We start from the raw sequence: 9857 nt of genomic DNA on the forward strand, positions 1-9857 counted from the left end.
ATTATTCAGAGGCGTTTAATCTAAGAAGGGGTTCTTAATGTATCGGCACGTTGTTTCTTCAAAGAAGTCTGGTGGGGAGTAGATGGAAGTACCTGAAGCTGGGGCTGGAGTCTGTGGAAGGTGAGACCTTTCCCCTCATGCTGCAGGCTGTTCCTGGCACTATCTTTGGTCTTTCAGAATCTCCATGTGTGTGTGCAAGTTTTTTGGGGGTGGGTGTGTGTTTTTTTTTTTTTTTTTTCTTTTTAAACAATACCTTCCAATCCTTTGAGTTGGACTTAAACTGTTTGTCCACCTTGGGGAGGAACTGAAAAATGACCTTTGCATGCCCCTGGGAAGGAGGGTGCTGGCATGCTAAAGCATCACTGCTGGGGCAGAGGAGCATTGAGGTGTGATTCCTTGGGGTGCCGTCCCAGGGCCTCCACCAGACTTGGGTTAGGGCCTGACCCATTGCAGCCCTGCACCCCCAGAGGAGCTGCTGCTGGTGTCCCCACCCAGCCTGCAGGCTCTGTCCCCCAGCTGACTGGGTGGCAGTACCCTGTTGGGGTGACTGTGAGCATAGGGGTGCTCAGGTTCAGCCCTTTCCTCCTGCGGCAGCACACGTGGAGTGCAGGTGTGGCAGGCTGACCCCAGCCTTTCCTTGGACACCTCTTGTTCCCTCGGCTGCCCACCAGCCCTACCCTGCTGTGCATCCCCATCTCGCAGCACTCTTGTCCTTTCCTCGTGCCGCTGTTCTGTGGTGGGTGCCCTGGCTGAGCCTCGGTGCTGTGCCACTGATGCTTCCTGCGCTGTTCCAGCTGGACCTCAACGTGTATCCCCCACCTTTGTTGTGGGTTGAGTTTTTGCTTTCGTTCACCTTGCTCTACAGACTATCTGCTGACATTGTGTCCATCTTCCCCTCATGCCCCTTGTGCAGGTGGCCAGAGGCTGCGGGTGCCCTAATTGTCAGGGGCAAGGCTGTCTGTGTGGGCAGGGAAGCCCAAGGGGTAACCTAAAAGCCCGTATGCTTGGCCAGTGGGCTGGGCTGGGGCCAGTTTGCACTCTTGTGGGTTTTTAGAGATGGGACGCTGCAGTATGAGGGCTTTGTGTTGTGTCGGAGGTTGAGGTGTGGAGTCTGAAATACTCAGGGATGTTAAGGTGAGTTTTACCTATGGGGTAGAGAGCTAGGAAGAATATGCCAGGCACTTCCAGTCATACACAATACATTGATTTATTGGCAGATTGCGTAAGAGTAATGAGATAATGCAGGCTCAAATCCTTTGACATCTCTTAAAAAGTTCCTGTAATGACAAGATAATTTAGAGTGTAAGAGGATTGATTATGTACAATGCAAATAATAAACTTTTAATTGTGAATTGTGAAGCAACTCACTTAACTGCAGCTTTCATGGGTTTAGGGACTGAAATCTTTCCAGTTGTACAGCGGGGTTTTTTTTGTGCCAATTTGAGATAAAACGCTAAACAGAACTTAAAGCTGGAAAGGGTAATAAATATTTCATGTTGGTATTAAATGTACGTGAAATATTGTGGTTGCCTTCTCAGAGGTGGAGCAGTGGGAACAGAATAGCAGTGGCTTCTGAAGAGTTGGCAGCTGTCCTGAGGCCAAAAGGGGTCCGTCTGTGTAAATTTTGGATGTTCTCACTTCCAGCTAAAGCAGATGTAGGGATGGGGGCTGAGGCTGAAGACTGCCATTTAATTCCTAAAAGGAGCACTCAGGACAAATCTGAGCTGTCAGGCTCTGTCATGGCTCCCCACAGTCAGGGTTGTGATGAGGCCTTTTTTTTAACAGAATAATGCTTCCACGTATATGAGGTAAAAATCTTGCAATACAATAAAAATCCCTTCTTCTAAATACTCCTTAACATGTTAATTTTTCTTGCAGAGGGATATTAATTAGTCTGTAGCTAGAACTCACTACACCAACATGGGATTTTTTTTTTTTTTTAAACCTTTTTATATTGCAGTGACTGTACTGCAAGAGCAGAGCTGCTCATCCTCTCTTCATTAGTAAGTAAAACGCAGAAGAATCTGAAGAGCAAGCAACTTTTTACATAAGGCCACCATAAGCAATCTTCAAAATACCCGGTGATGCTGTTGGTTTCACCTGCTGAGGCGAAGTGGTCTTAGCAGGTTGCATTTTTTCAGGGACAATTCACATTGACTTGTGACGGAGCAAGTACATGTGCTGTTCTCAGCTTAGGCAAACTAGAGCTCATGTTTTTCCCCTGCCCCAGCGTGGATCTTCTCCACAGGCTCTACTCCTTCAGGAAAAAAATCTGCTCCACCATGGTCTCTGCAGGGGTGTTTCTGCTCCGGCACCTGGAGCGCATCCTCCCTCTCTGACCTGGGTGCTCGCAGAGCTCCTTTCCTACACTTTTTTCCTCGCTCCTCACAGCTGTGTGGTTTTCCCCTCCTTAAATCTGCTACCACAGAGGCTCCATCGGTGTTGGTGATGGGCTCAGCTGTGCCTTGTGCTGGGGCTGCTGTGGGACTGGCTGGAACCAGCTGTGTCAGGCACGGGGCAGCCCTGAGCTCTCCTCACAGAGATTCCCGCCAAAACCCGGGCACAGGCACCCAATGCGCCACGTATCAGGTGTGCTAGCTTCCTTCAAAATTGCCTCTTTACCCTCTCCCATAGATGCTCGTAACATCTGCAAGGTTGGATATCCCGGGATACAGAGTTAGGGCCGGAGGTGCTGGTAAAAAGAGAAACGGCCAGTGACGGAGTAACCGCCATTTCGGTGTGGTGGATGGCAGAGGCAGGAGGTGGCCTGCAGCATGGCTGGCGTCCCGCTAAAACGAGAGGCACGCCAAGAGGGCGCAGGGCAGCGCGGTGAGCGGCTGGGGTTTCGTACCGTACTCCAATAAATATGGGGAAAGAAATATTGTCTCTCCACTTTCACAAACTGAAGAAAAAGTATTTAAACATGGCTTTTGCCTTAACTTAACTGTAGCTATAATTAAGTGAATTAAACCATGAGTTTGATTCATAATTGGTATTTCTGTTACCACAAAGTACAGCCATTCTCTTTTCAAATACATTAAGCCATAAGAAACTGCTTTATACCAGCTAAAGCTTCATAATACATTTATGTGTTATTGGAAGCATAATTCACATGCAGAGTGTTATTAAAACCTTACCAGCTTCCAATTTAAATCTTTGTACAGTGATTTAACTCCCTTCTCATTCTTTAAGTGACATTTTCATAATAATTAAACATGAATGTATCCTTACAGTCTGTACCCAGAAGTCCTGTGGTGCGCAGGAAAGGCAGCAATAGTCCTGTTGGTCTCAGATGCTGTAATAAGATTGCGTCTATGAATTAGATATTCCTATCCAGAATTGCTCTGAATAGATCAAACAAATGCTACTCTTAAGTAATGGAAATACAGTACGTTATAGGCTATGCTATGAATGCTAATAATGTAATTTTTCTCACAGCTATTAAAAGTTTCTCATTTTGTATTATGCCACTCCATGACATGCAATTGTCTTCTGCTGCTAAATCTAAGCAGTTCTATTATTAGCATGAGAAAAGACCTGAATTACTATAGATTGCATTTAGATGTCTAAAATCTCTATCTCGCTATTTCCTGTATGATTATTTTATGCTTGTTTCTATTACAGATGATAAAGATGTTGGATGAGATGTTTTGGTTAAGCTACTGACTAGTATATAATTTATGAAATACAGTTATACAAGCAAAATAAGTTAATAACCAGTCTAAGAGTAAACTTCTTCACTTATAGTTATTGAATACTGCATTATCTGATTTTTTTTTTTTTTTTATCTGTTATGTTGTCGATACAGAGCACTGTCAGATGTGGCACAGAACCTATGAGAGGCCGCCTGGGATGGCAGCTGGAGGCTAGGTAGGCACTAAGAGCATCTTAAATGGTACCATGTGCCTATGTGCGGGCAACTGAATTAAGCCCGTAATGTTCCAAATGTAACCATAACACATTTTTACTAAATTGTTTATTACAATCTTTTTGCAGGAAGGTAGAGCTATGATAAAGATGCCTCCGACAGAAATTTGATTAAGATTTTATTATTTTTTTATCATATGAAGTTAGGCATTTTATGGGTTTTTCTCTTATTTCTTAAAATACATGGATTTTATCAACAGGTAGGTGAATATGTATATGAATGGCACCTTCCACCTACTGTTCCCAAGTCACTACTTTTCAAAGATTCTGGGTCCTACTTTGCTTATTAAAAGATCTGTGACTCCCTATCATCAAACATCAGCTTAGAGAGGATATAATGTATTATGCAGATGATGTTAAACGTTAAAGTAAAAACATAAGTAAAGCTTCTTAAGATTATTCCAGTAGCTAATTATTCACAAAAGCGAGGCAACACATATAATTTAATATTTCCAGCTGAAGGCTGGACAGACTTATTGAATATACAAATATGAAAAACTTATGTGGATTAATATAAAAATAACTTAGCTTAAAAAATAGCTTTTAAAAGTTGTAATTTATCTTGGAAGTCATATGTAATGATCATCTTGGTCTTTAAGTTGTTCTGTGAAAACATTCCAGGTAAGCTACCTTCATGTTTGTGTTGGATTAGTGGGACACCTTGTAATAAAATGTTTGACCATAATAACACCAGGTACTTTCAACTGACACTTTGCAATGCAAAGTAAATTTTAAAAATAGATCTTGAATCTTGAGCAATGAGCTAGTATTTAATAGCCAGAACTTCAATGCATAATGTATGAGGCAGAGCGATTTTACCAGGATGAATTTAATAAGAAGGAAGTTTTGAAATAGTTTGGTTTTTATGTCTTCTCTCTAGATGAAAGAGACCTTACAATAACCTTAACCATTCTACTTGTGATAGTAGCAAGCTATGGTTATTTTAACATAAAATCCACACTGAAAATGAACACATCAGATGATTCAGTGAGGTCAAAATGACAAACTTTCATAAAATGTTGTCCCTTTGTCTTCATTAGCCATAATTATTGCTGTCAGCTAAACTGTTGGACAAATATTATACTTCTTCCTTTTGTTGTAAAAATAAAGGATAAAAATTACTCAGTGTACAAACAATTTCAAGTTCACGTTAAAGATAGAATATTACTTTTGACAGATTGCTGTGTAGTCTTGTGCACTCTCAGATCTCAAAGTACAAGGTCAAAAATAGTTTCTGATGACCTATCTACTTTAATAGAAATATTGTCAAAAGAAATGATAATCAGATTTTGACACTTGTCCTGGGAGTGTCATCAAGGGCCTCTGTAAAATAGAACACATCAGATACATGAGGCAAAAAGTCATAAGTGTAATGCTCATTCAGTTCTGTAAGGTATAGATCATCTTACAGTGCTAAGTTTTTGGGATCAGGACACTAATACGAAAAAGAAGTATCAGCCCCTTGACAACCTTTGCTATGGGTTTCAGGAGATGTTCTTAAAAAAAAAAAAAAAAAAGTGGGGAAAAAACTCCATCCAAACAAACAACAAAAACATTTCTGGACATCAGAGTAACTCAAGAGGCATTTCACTGTCAATGGAAACTAGGGCTAGAGGCAACCTCAAGCACAAAGACTGCATTTGATGTTGCTGTTCCTGCAGCAGAAGGAGGCCTCAATGAAGAAAGAATTCATCACTGTACCAAGTGGTAACAACTCCAAGTAGGGTCCTGGGAGCAGGATATCAAGCTAAGGTGAAAGCTGTCAAAACTGAAGATGAAGAGAGCACGTGACATCTGAAGGACTCTGTCTAGAACCAAAGAAACTGAATCGTTAGGAATATGTCCAGCTCAAGGCATGCAGGTGAAGTAGATTTAGAATAGTTACCAAGTATGTTTCCAGATTCGATACGCCTATGGGCCTTTGTGATAGTTAAGAGATCTAGTATGGTCAAAAAGTATCTGAAAGAGCAGTCACAAGACCAGTGCCATCCTTTAGCACCTTCAGTCTCACAGTGGAATGACTAGAAGTATAACAGTAGAGGTAATGATGCCTAGGACGGAGGGCTAGGAACAGCACCGAGGCAAAGCCAGTTCAGTAGAGCTTGCAGTGCTTTGATGAGCACAGAAGGGAGATAAGCTCAAATTAAAAAGGAGCTGCTGGCCATGTTCTCTGCGGCAGAATGAGTTTGTCAGTTCACCTTGGGGCACCAGATGGACATGAAGTCTGTTCAGAAGCCATTAGGAAGCATTATGGTGAAGCTAGTGCTGAAGGCAGCCAAACGATTATAACTCTCGTTAGATGCATACCAGTCCAATGAGGTGATATAAAGTACTCCTCCACAAAGTCATGGCTAGGGGCGGATACGTTGCACATGCTGTCCAGACTACAGTGTAGACAACTACTCGGAATAGAAGAAAACCTACCAGCGTGTGTCAGTGTATCTTTTTTGGCGCTTATGAAGTGTACTTTTCTATGATGGACTCTTTGAAGGAGGAGGAAAAAAACTATTTCCAGGATATTTAAGAGGTGACAAAAGATAGGTGCTACATGTAGGTATATAGAATACATGATATGATGATGATATGCCCACAGGCTGCTTATATAGTAACAGATTTGAGCCCAAACAAGTGGAAAAAGACACAAAAAACTTGATAAAACTTACCAAAAGGAAAGAGGTAACAATTAGTATGGAGCCTAAATAGAGGAAAGGATATTGCAAAGTAAATGAGTTTAGAGTCTGCAATGTTCTGTTTTCTTCAGAAAGATCTAGTTTACTTTTACAAATATGGAGCCCTTTAATTTTATTTTCAGAACACAGTCGATGGAGCATATTTTGTCTTTACCTCTCAGTTCATAAAGACCTCATCTTGCTCTTGTTGAAATATTTGCTGGAAATCAAGGGTGAATTATTTGCTTAGCATGCTGACAGAGGAGAGCACTGCTTTATATCTCCTTTTTTCCTTTCTCTAGGGTTTGGCTGGGGGTTCATTGTTTATTTTGGAGTTCCAATCAGAGACATCTACATATTTCAAAGAGAATTTAGTTGTGCTAAAACCCCAAATCAGTATGCGCTCTGTATAGTGAATAGAAAGCTACAATCTTTTCAGTATTTGTTTTGCATATTTTCCAACAACTGAGGGGAAAAATGCTACCTAACAAGTATTTTAATAGAAAATGCTGCTCAGGGAATAGACTTTAAAATGCAGCTCTTCTTTTGGAGGGAAGAGAAGTTGATCTGATGTTATTGAACACTCCAAAGTAAACAACTGCTGTTCTGTTCAATTTTTTTAAAAGAGTAGGATTGTTTTCTGTCTCGAAAACATGCAGTTTCATTAAAGAGAAGATAATTGATAATGCAAGTAGGGGGAGAGTGCACATTTTGATCTTAAATGCTATGTAAGTAACATGCTGTCAGAAGAAAACCGCATTGCTTACTTTAGCTGCCTAAACTTTGATAGCAGGCTGGAAGCTGGTGTTATTTTCTATCAAAAAAGACTTTAAAAAATCAGTTCTACAGCTTATAAGCAGTATGGAGGCTTAATTGTTTCCTTATGCTCCATTCTACAAATACACTAAACATTAACAATCAGTTAGCTACCCATGTGTCAGACTGTTCCTTAATATGGAATGTCTGCTGTGTCTTAATTTTTGCCTTGAACAGGTATTTTCACAGAGCTAACTCATAATATCTTACAGTCTCAGTGCAATCCCAACTAAATATTTTGATACTTAGTCCCTTGACTGCCTCTTGGAGCTCCTTTGCCAAGGGGTTTCCCTTCATAACCTCTCAGGGAATATGACGTGCACCTGGACCTGTACGGATGCCAGTGTGAGACAAGTCCCGTGGAATGCCTGAAGGATGTAAAAAATATTGCATGCAACGCAAATTCTGTTGACAGAGATATCTGAGGGAGAGTGGAATTCTTACTCAGCTATTTGAAGGACGGTGTATGAAAATGAGCCACTAGTAGTGCTGTAGGAATTGCTGTATTGCATCAGACCATCAAGTTTGATTTCTTGCCCTTAGCAATGCCTGCTGTTTTATAATCTGGTTATTCAGAGAATGAAGGACTACCCTTCTATGAATATGCCCATCTAAGTCACTCAGAGAGAAGGGATAGAAGGGATACTTGTTCACAGAAGAGGGGTAGTTTCCTTGTTGATTTCTCCCCCCCGCCCCCAAGCCGTAACCTCTTTCCTTGAAAGATGAGATTACGGTATCCTTGAAACACACACATTGACACAGCTACAACGGGTCTAATTACCGGACTTAAAAAAAAAAACAAACCAAAACAAAAGCCCAAGCAAACCAAACAACTCTGCAAATATTTTGTGTCCAATTTCTTTAACTACAGTTGGAAGAACTTTTTACCTCATTCATGTTAAATTTACTCCTCTTTATCGGATATTTTCCCTGTACACTAGCTGAAGAAGAGCATAATTTTCTTATCACATTTCATTTTCAAATGCATCGGTTAAAAGTTTTTTTAACCTTTCTTTAAGTTATTTAATGTGACTAGTGTTTAGAAAGACATATGCCTTTTATTGAGTTTCAGTTGGGGCCTTAGCTACTGGGCAAGGTGGATCAGACTCGTAGGGACTGCAACTGGGAGCCTAGATGCACAGAATAAGCTGCGCTATCTTCAGTCTGGTCAGACGTAACCAGTGTTTAGACATTTACTTCTTATATTTTAAGCTAAGCAAGTGTAGTCTATCAATTTACTGATTAGATCCTCTGCGAAGTGTGAATGTTATGACTAAATGACACGTGAACATCCCCTGTCGGTATCAATGGGAGTTTTGCACAAGTGTTTGCATGCAGTTTTATGATACACAGTAAATATTAACCACACTCAAACTTTGATTGCGCCACTATTGAGTTCTCTTTTATCCTAGAGAAAGCTGTTCATTCTTAGTATCTTTACTTGCATTTATTTTCTAATTATTCCTTTTCCTTCAATTTCTTACAAGGAACATTCAGGACATGTAGAACCTCTAGTCTATTTCATCCAACTTTACGTCAAAACATGTGAGAAGCTATACATATAAGAATTAGGCTATCAGAATATAGTTTTTTCTTGCAGTTTTTACTAACGAACGGCTGTTTGAAAACACTAATAGCCAGTGAAAATATGGAAAGACATGTGGAACTTAGGGCCCAGTAAATACAACATTGATTAAATTCGTAACAAGATCACTTCCTGTTCAAGAAAGCTTGCTCAGCCAGCCGCAGAGAAGAGGAAAAGACATAGATATCCACCCTGGCTTTATTTTCAGTACTTAAATCTCGTGCATTTCATCCTCAAGGTTCAGTAGCACGTTTACACTAAAGCTTTATGGGGATCTGTATTATTGAAAGCCTGTCCTGGAGGGAAGCTCACAACACATTACCACAGAAATTACCCCTGGCAGTGGAAGCTTAAATGCCACTTAATTGCATAAATACAGGCAAAACTCAAGGCATCTACATGCTGCAGCAGGGGTAGCTTAAAATAACATATTCACAAACTGCTCAGTTCTGGTAACAACTGATAACTAGCATTAATACATAACACAGCAAAGCAATTACATACATTTATATCCATCCCCTCTCTACAAGGAACCAAAAATGTTCTTTCAAAATGTTCTACTGCAGTATATAAGACTTGATTAGACATTGGTGTGGTAAGATAAACTATTTAATTGGGGCTTTAGCACACTAGCAACTTACTTGTCACAGTATTTGGGATTCAGTGACTAGGAAGCCATTAAAAGATTATCTTTCCTGAAGAACTTGAAAATGGCATGTCCTTTCCACTTGCTTTCCTCTAAGCCTCTTCTTCTGAACATCCTGTTTACCTTTTGGAATCTCCTTGTTTTCCTCTGTGTCCAGTCTCCAAGGGCAAGCTTATCTTGGAGCTGTTCTCCCAGGTTAAATACGTTGCCTCCA

Source organism: Platalea leucorodia (genome assembly GCF_965183815.1).
Source record: "Platalea leucorodia genome assembly, chromosome: 5".
NCBI lineage: Eukaryota > Metazoa > Chordata > Aves > Pelecaniformes > Threskiornithidae > Platalea > Platalea leucorodia.